Genomic DNA, 9,706 nt, shown 5'->3' with positions numbered 1-9,706 from the left:
CTTCTTCAAATTCCCCCTGCCAAGATGCCACTGCTGATACTTGGACACCAGGTCGTTGATGTTGCTCTCAGCCTCAGTGAACTCCGTCTCGTCCATGCCCTCGCCCGTGTACCAGTGCAAGAATGCCTTGTGCCGCAACGTGGCACTGAACTGCTCTGAGGTGTGCTTAAAGGGTTCCTGGATGACCGTGTTGTTGCCAATGAATGTGGCCAACATCGTGAGGCCATGCGGGGGGATGTCACACACAGGTGTGAAAGCAGATGTCATACAGGGCCTCGTTGTCGATGCAGAAAGTTTCATGTGCATTTTCCACCAACTGGTGGACAGACAAGATGATATTGTAGGGTTAGGTGAGGATGATAGGGTTAGGTGGATAAAGGCTCAGCCCAGCACTGGGAACTAGAGTGTCTGGATGTTAGGGAGGAGGGGTGCCTGTTAGCCATCTCCTATGGACTATGATGACATACCAAATATGCAGTTGTCTGGTCTGAAACTCTGGCCAAATGGTTCCGATCTCACTGAGTCTAAGGTGCCAGTGTCCAACATCTTGGGCAAGGGATGACACTGAAGGTGTTCATGATTCTATCTGGGAACTCCTCTCGGATCTTGTTGAGAATCAGGGTGCCCATGCCTGACCTGGTGCCACCTCCCAGGGAGTTGGCCAGCTACAAACCCTGGAGACAGCCACACCTTTCCACCTCACCATTTCCATCACTGATTCCAGCAGCTCGGCTCCCTCTGTGTAGTGGCTGTTGGCCCAGTTCTGGCCTATCAGACACAAAGACATGATGAGACACATACTCCAGGAATAATGACTGTGCTATTTGCATTGTGAAGGCTATAGGCTCTTCTGAGCAACTTTTGCTATTATTTTAGATACACTTTGGTGGAATAAAGGAAATGTTTTCTTTTTTGGGGTCCAGTCGTGGGCCTGAACTCTAGACCTGGGCGCTGACCCTCAGTTCTTCAGCTCAAGACTAGCGCTCTACCACTTAAGTCCTGAAGTCGTTCCCTGTTATTGCCAGGCATTTGAAATCGCCATCAGCGCTGAGGACCTTGTTGGAAGCTTTCCTTGCTCGCTGTTCATTCCCTTCAGAGGCTGCTTGCAGACTGGCATTTATCTGTGCTGATTGAGTGGCCAGGGACATGATATGTCTGAAATAAGTGGTTTAGGTGAGGATGATATCTAGATGGATAAAGGCTCAGCTCACCACTGGGAACTGGAGTGCCTGGATGTTAGGGAAGAGGGGTGCCTGTTAGCCATCTTCCATGGACCATAATGACATACTAAATATGAAGTTTCTGGTCTGAAACTCTATGGTTCCGATCTTACTGAGTCTAAGGTGCCAGGCTCTAGGTCCACCATGATGGCCCGAGGAACATATTTGTTGGCTGTGGGAACAAGAGTTAACTTAGGCCTATACTTGACAAGGAACTTAGGGGCAGAGCTTATGATTCTAAGTGGCTCTCAGCATTCATTACAGAAATTACAGCATTTCAGACATGGAAACAGAAAAGATATCTTGAGCATGAACCCCCATGCAAGAGGCTTCAGCAACTTTAAGGACGTTGGCAGTTGTCTATTTTCATGAATATTCATTCCTTTGCTTTGGGCATGGTGGCTGAAATCTCAGCTACTCAGGAGGCAAAGATGAGCATCAGGCTTTGAGTCTAATGGGGCAAAAGAAAGATGACAATATTTTTTTTGGTTCATCATGGGGCTTGAACTCTGGGCCTGGGCACTGTCCCTCAGCTCTTCAGCTCAAGGCTAGCATTCTATCACTTGAGGCACATTCCCACTTTCAGTTTTCTGAGTTGTTTATTGGAGATAAAGGTCTCAGGGACTTTCCTGCCCAGGCTGGATTTGAACCATGATTCTCATTTCTCAGCCTCCTGAGTAGCTAGGATTACTGGTGTGAGTCACCATTGCCTATCAGCAAGAACCTTTCTCTTTTTTTGTTAATTTTGTTTTTATTGGAAAGGTGCTGTATAGAGGAGTTACAGTTACCAGAGTAAGGAAATGAGAACATTTATTGTCGAACATTGTTACACACTCCTTTGTTGTTCTCCCACTATCCCTTCCCTTCCCCAATTACCTTTCTCAAGAAAGTAGCTAAGTGCTGAGCACCAGTGCTTCATGCCTATATTCCTAGCTACTCTGAAGTTAGAGATCAGAGGATCGCTGTTCAAAGCCAGTTTGGGCAGGGTAAGTCTGTGAGACTCTTATCTTCAATAAACTAATAGAAAACCAGAAATGGAACTGTGGCTTAAGTGGTAGAGCTGCTTGCCTTGAGCTGAAGAGTTGGGGCACAGTGTATAGGCCCAGAGTTTAAGCCCCACTGCCAACAAAAAAACAAACAAACAAACAAACAAACAAAAGAGCCAGGTGTGGCTCTTCAGCAAGTAGATGTAGGGGGAATTCAAGTATAATGCTTTCCTGGGAAAAATACATAAAATACATATTTCTTGTGTTATAATGTTTCAATAATTGTTATCAAATAGCACATTTCCCTGTATTCAAATACTCAGAGCAACCTTGGACAATTACTTGCAATTTGCCATTTAACCTGATTTGTCAAAAGGGACATCAGTTAAAATGATATAAACATCAGTTTGAGACTGTCCCTTTTCCTAAACAATCACATGAAGAAAACTGGCCATCCTATCCTGCCTGATACACAGGATCTAATAAAGACACAACATAAAATACTGTTCATACGAGTGACACAATCCCACACAATGACTCTTAACCAAGGAACCACAAGATTAAAGTCATATATCTTACTTAAACTATATTAACACAAAATACCAAGGTGAGGACATCCCAAAATGTAGATCCATAAAACTCCAATACATTAAATAGCTTTGTCCTTTTGTTTGCACTTTTTCATTGGTTTATAACACAGGAAAACCAATTATCTACGGTTCTGTTTGTATACAATAATGTAGAATGGAAACTCTTTATATAAAATTAAATGAATTTCACATTGACTGTTACAAAAACTGAAAATCTACTCTGTAGACATCAGTTAGGTTGTTTGTATTAGGAAAGACAATATGAATCATTTAAAAGCAATGTTTACACATTATTATTGGGTTTTTCTACATCACAGCAATGTTTTTTACTTTAAAAACTTTAAAAAGAATTGGTTGTTGGCTAAGTATTCATATTCAAAATGCTCAAGACCAGAACTGTTATAGATTTCAGGGTGAGACACTTTATGCTTTGTGATTTGGACTATTCACATATATATTAGTGACTGAACATCCCTCTTTAAATTTTTAAAATTTTCAATTTCAAAATGATTTTTAGAAATTTAATCTGTATTTTAAAGAGGGCAATGCAACTGGGCTCTGGTTCCTGAAGGGTGTAATTCTAGCTACTCAAAAGTCTGAGATCTAAGGATCGCAGATTGAAGCCAGCTGGGGCAGGAAATTCTGGGAGACTCTCCTCTCCAAGAAACTACCTGAAATATTTGGTGCCATGCCACCTCCTGCGGAATCTGCATGAGATATCACCTTAGACAAAGACCTTCAAGGGAGCATGCCTGCAGGAAGAGTGTGTTGGTTCAAGGCTTCCCATACATTCGGCTGCACCTTTATATCCTCTACCTTTATTCTTACATTATTCTTATCTATATTCTTCTTGGCTGGACATTCATTGCCTTTATTCTCATTTTGGCTATTTTTCTATTGATCCACGAACAAAGCATGTTGTTTCTTTCCAGTCCAATAGAGATAGCTTCTCTAAATAGTAAAGACTAGGACCAAAGATTAAATGTGGGCGATGCCCCAATCAATCTATCGTCTGATGTGATGCTACCTCCAAAACTCCTACAACTTCACAAGTGGTTTTGTGGCTCACACATAGTAAACATAAAAACAAAATTTCCAGATATGTTACAACAAGCAGAATTAATGAATTAAACTAAGCTAGAAGGAGTTATCCCAGAAGCTCAGAGAGTTCTAAAAAAAGGAACCCCTGATAATAAAAGGAAAAGAAAGATTCCCCCAACAGTTATGATTAAGTTTAGTCCAGCTTACATTATAGGGGATAGATGGTGGTTTCCCACAAAATATAAAGTTAGTGACATCACATTTCCTGAACCGACTGATGAACCATTGCCTTATACAGGAGCTGATAAAGATGTAAATAGATAGATTAATGTAAAAGACAAAAAGGTATTTTGGAACTCATTAGATTTTGTGCAAAGATTAGGTAGATCTAGACCATTATGGTGTTTATTATTAAAACGACAATAAGATAGTTTAAATTAATAATTAGAAATTTATGTGAACAAATATTGGGATTAAAATTATAGAAAACGGAGAATGTTTGACTCAACCTGGAAGTGGTTTTTAGGATAGTTTCAAAGGGACTTAAAAATATATGAAAAAAATAAAAAGAGTACAATATAAGTACAACCCTGTCTTAGGTTTGTTAATTAGTAAACATAAAAAGGCTGAATAGATGACGCATTCTATTTACCTATATGCTAGACTTGTTTCGCATCACTTAGCTTAAACAGTTGGTGGGATAGTCATCAATTTTCATGTAATCCATCAATGCTTTGCTTTTCTTAAAAATTGATTATGTGCTTAAATAAACAAAAAAATCTATGTCACAATCTCACACTGTATAAAAATGTTAATTCTCCTCAATAAAGATACACTCAGATTCAACTCTTTTGAGTCTGTGTCTGTTTGTCACTTCGTAGACTCCTTGCCCACCTATACCGAGATCTTTGTCCCACCGGTCCCAGTGCTCCGGCCGAGCTGGTCTTTCGCAAGTTGGTACTGGAGATGTGGCTTAAGTGGTAGAACATTAGCCTTTAGCAAAAGAAGCTCATGGTCACTGCCCAGGCCTTGAGCTTAGAAGGATGACTAGCACACAACAAAATGGAATTGAATGGTATTTAAATTATATTTTATCAATTGTTTTAGAATACATATTTAGGCAGTCTCATTTTTAATGATGTAAAACAGGCTCATGCCTGTAATCCTCACTACTCAGGAGGCTGAGGTCAGAGGATCACAGTTCAAAGCCAGCCAGGGCAGGAAAAGACGGCGAGACACTATCTCCAATAAACCACCAGAAAACCAGAAGTGGCGCTGTGGCTTAAGTGGTAGAGCTGCTTGTCTTGAGTTGAAAAGATGAGGGAAAATGCCTATGCCCAGAGTTGAAGCCCCATGACCAAAAGAAAAAAAATCCAGGTGTGGCTAGTCAGCAAGTATAGGTAGGGGGAATTCAGTAAAAGGCTTTCCTGAGGAAATTCACAAGAGTATACTCAAAAATTAAAACAAGATATATGGTGGAGTGGCTCAGGTGGATCCAGCACTTGGCTTACAAGATCGAGGCCCCAAATTCGAACTACAATACCACCCTAAGAAAGGCAGGAACTCCTTCCTTGTCATTAGTATTCCCCGGGGACCTATTCTGCCACGGTATTGGAAGCCAGAGGAAGACACTCACCAGCTGCCTCATTGTAATACACCTCGACTCTCTGCAGCTGTACGCTACTTTCTCCATAGTAGTTGCCAGAGCCGTCAATGTTGTGCTCATCGCTTAGATTTCCCAAAACTGAGATGGAAATAGAAGTGTATTATGGCATAGAATGTTAGCTGTCCAAACAATGGATTTTAAAATAACTATAAGAAACCCAAGTCCTGTTGACACAAATATTTTTGTAAAAAAAATTAGATTTTCTAAATTTAAAAAAGCACAAAAATTGATGGTATTTTAGTTTTGTTAATCTCTTTACTATCTGGCTGAATAGACACCATCTAGGTCCTCCTATGAGTATTCCATCTTATGGGATACCATATTCTGTTTGGATTCTATGATGAGAACCTGGCCTTACATGGACATGAAATTGCCAAAGCAGTAACTTGAAGACTCAGCTAAAAGGGTCTCCAGAACCACAAGGGTCCTCAGAGCATACACCGACAACCACTGATTTAGAAAACACCCAACTTAAGGGAGCATGAAAACTCAGAGAAATTTGCATTAAGGTGGAAGAACTGTTCTCAATTATCAGTTACTCATCAGTTGACAAAAAGGGAATCCTCTGTATCTGTCAGCTCAAAGACACTGCACTCCTTTCATTCAAACCTGACCAAAAATGCATTAGTCTATTCCCAGGAAAGTAAGTACAATGACTTGAGTCTAAGGTAAGACTAAGACATGCAAGGGATTTGAAACCACCCCAGCCTTGCTTAAAAAAACACACCCATCTGGGCCACACAAATTAGGGAAATTGGGGAAGCTATCTGGTGGACTTGATTTCCAGGAAGTTAGGGACTACTATGAAGCCCCACCTACCTCAGCCTAGACATGACCACCACCACCTCCACCCTACAACACCATCCTCTTCCTCCTCATCCCCCTAAATTTGAGACTAGGATCCTAGGCCAGTGCCATGCTCCCCTTTGCGCCAATCTGGCTGCCACAGTGGCCTGCCTGTATGTACACGATCTCCCTCATGGTGTAGGGCTGCAGAGCAGTTGGATGTGTGTCTTCAGCATTGGTGCACACAGAGGCAAACAGGTAGGGCTGGGGAGCAGGAATCTAACACAGCCAACTCAGATCCCCATTTAAAACTCTGGTTGTTACAGGGGCAGAGGCGGTGGGGTGGACTTGGTAGGCAGAGCCAGCAGGTGCTCCAACTCAGTCTCACTACTGCTGGGTAATCAGAGAAAGCTACCAGTTACCACTTAGCTTTGGCATCCAGCTGTCAGCCTCAAATCAATTAGCACAGTTGCCACTCTATTTGGAACCTCTTGTCACACTGCCACCCACCTCCCCACCCTGACTCACAAAAGAAGCTGAACCCTGGGATCCAGGAAGCAAGAGAAGGGGCTTCCTCTACACAAGGTACTTGTTCCAGAAGCCAAGAACAAGCCTACATTCAATTTTTGATTGGAGGCCCTAGAACTGAAGGGGCACTTTCAGCTGTGATCCCAAGAGCAAGCACAAACTGTTGGATTCCGTGACTGATCCACTTTCCATTCTGGGAAGAGTCATGGGTTTAGGGCTTTGCCTTCATACTCAGGTTTTCTTTTCTTTTCTCTTAAAAGTAGCTTGCTTTATAACTTAAGCCATAGGTCTACTACAGTCTACTTTTTGTTTCATTTGGCTTCTGCTCCGAGCGTGAGAACTCAGCTCCTGTTCTGTGTGTGTGTGTGTGTGTGTGTGTGTGTGTGTGTGTGTGTGTGTGTGTTTGGCCAGAGTTAGGCAGGTTGGTGTTAGGGCTTGAAATTAAGACCTGGTGACTCTTTGTGAGATGTTTACTATTATTGAGATTAGGTGATTACCTAAATTTCTCTTATTTCAGAATATTGTAGAATAGTGATATTTAGTTGAAGTCACAAACATATTTTAACCTTCACAATGCAAATTGTCATTATCATGGTCGATAAAGTTTGTGAATTCTATAAGCTTTGACAATTCAATTCTATAAGCTTTGATAATACAATAATTTCTTCCAGGTGATATTTACATTTCTTTCCTTTTGCTTACTGTAAGATGTTCTGTCTTTCACACTCATTCTTCTCCTCTCTTTCTGAGGTTTTATTGATTTACTTTTTTAACTGAAGGGTAGATGGCTCTACTACTTGAGCCACAGCTAAACTTCTGCCTTTTTTTAAGTGGTTAATATGAGGCAAGAATCCCATGGGTAGTCCAGGGCAGTACAGAGAGGCTTGAAATCTGAGGAACAGAGTTCAAAGTCAGCCTGGGAAGGAAAGTCAATGAGACTTTTATCTCCAGTCAACCTAATAGGCGGAAGATAGTAGAGCTGTAGCCATGAGCAAAACGCTTCAACTTTAAGTCCCTCTATTGAACACACTGAAGAAAGTTTCATGGACTTTTCTGACCAGGATGGCTTTGAACCATGATCTACAGATTTCAGTGTCCTTAGAATTCATAATAATAAGTATGAGTCAACATTTACAAATCTTTAATTACCTCTTCTTTCACCTTTTCAGTTATTTATTCTTTCTTTCTTTCTTTTTGGTATTTGTTCTTAGGTGCTAGTTCTTATGCTGTTTTTTTTTTCTTTCTCTTGAAACTACCATGCTCTACAACTTTGACCACAGGTGAACTACAGGCTGTTTTTCTTTTTTGTAGCTCTCTTTCTAGGGCTTAAACTCAGGTCACAGTGACTGAGTTTTATTTTTTTAAATTGAGTGGTGGTTGTTATGTCTTGAAATTAAGTCACGATGACTTTCCTTGAGGTTTATTTATTTTTACATTAATAGAAGCTGGTTTCACTACTTGAGCCACAGCTCAACTTTTGCATTTTTTGTGGTTAATAGGAGATTAGAATATCAAGAGCAAGTCAAGAGCATTACAGAGAGGACTGAAATCTGAGAATCATGGCTCAATGCCAGTCTTGGGCAAGAAAGTCAATGAGACAATTATCTCTACTAACCATCAAGAGGTAAGAAGTAGACCTCTAGCCATGAGCAAAACATAGCAAGTTCAAGATCCCATACTGAACACAGTAAAATATGTCTCCTGTACTTTCCTACCTGCACTGACTTTGAACCACAATCCTCAGATTTCAGTAATCTGAGCAGGTAGAATTACAGTTTTGACTTAGAAAGCCTTAATATGCTCCTTTTTGCACCTTTTCATTTATTTGATTGTCCCTTCCCACTTTTTCAAAGTTCATGTCCTTTATTATTAGGTCCTACCCATTTATGCTTAGCATTTATTAAATTAATCATTTTACTGATTTTGTCAGTTGTGGGGCTTGAACTCAGTGCCTAGGCACTGTCCGTCAGGGACACAGCAGGCATACTGCTACTTTCAGACACAGTGCCACTTCTACTTAGTTGGAAAAAACAGTCACCAGGGGACTTTTTAGACTAGGCTGGCTTCCAAATGTGACTCACAGATCTAAGCTTCCTGAGTAGCAAGTATTATAGGCATGAGCCAGGGGCACCTGGCTTGTTGTTTTTTTTTTTTTTTTACATCAATACTACCAGGCTCTACATTTAGGCCACACTACTTCACTGTCGATGAGATTTTTGGCCTTTTGTTTTTTGCTCAAAGCTAGCAGGAACAAAAACTCAACTCCTGAAGGGTTTTTTTTTTTTTTTTTTTTGGCAGTGGGGAAGCTTGAATTCAAGGCCTAGTGACTCTCGCTGAGGGTTGTTTTGTTTTGGGTATTTTGTTTTTCATTTCAAAGCTAGCAAGCTCTACTGGTTGAGCCTCAGCTCAACTTCCGCCTCTATTTTTCTTTTAGTGGTTAATAGCAGATAAGAGTCCCATGGGAACCAAAGCACTACACAATATCCTAAAATCTAAGGATTACAGTTTGAAGCCAGCCTGGGCTGGAAAGTCCATCAGTCTCATCTCCAATGAACCACATGAGACAGGAAGTAGTATTTTTAAACTTGAGTAAAAACCCTTAACTTCAAGCCCATGTCTAGCACACTCAAAAAGAAGTTAGTTTGACTTTCCTGCCCAGGCTGGATTTGAACTCTGATCTTTACATTTCAGCTTGTATTAAAGGTATGAGTCTATATTTAAAAAAAACTAATTGGCCCTTTTTTCTTCACATACATTTACTCATTTGTTTGTTCCCTGTCTTGTTTTTAGGGCCTCACCAATCTTGCTGAAGGATAGCATGCTCTAAAACTGTAGTAACAGTTGCAATTTGGTTCATTTTTTGGCTTTGGTGGTTAGTAGGAGGTAAGT

General features: G+C 40.7%; 1 pseudogene; it reads right to left on the bottom strand.

Moving 5' to 3' along the window:
* Window positions 1–238: 238 nt before the first annotated feature.
* On the bottom strand, window positions 239–6,484 carry LOC122096336 (annotated as a pseudogene).
* Window positions 6,485–9,706: the final 3,222 nt, after the last annotated feature.

The sequence above is a fragment of the Dipodomys spectabilis genome, unplaced genomic scaffold (genome assembly GCF_019054845.1).
Source record: "Dipodomys spectabilis isolate Male_0828 unplaced genomic scaffold, ASM1905484v1 ptg000368l, whole genome shotgun sequence".
Lineage (NCBI taxonomy): Eukaryota > Metazoa > Chordata > Mammalia > Rodentia > Heteromyidae > Dipodomys > Dipodomys spectabilis.
Note: the sequence above shows the minus strand (reverse complement) of the source record. Positions and strands in the feature narration are given on the sequence as shown.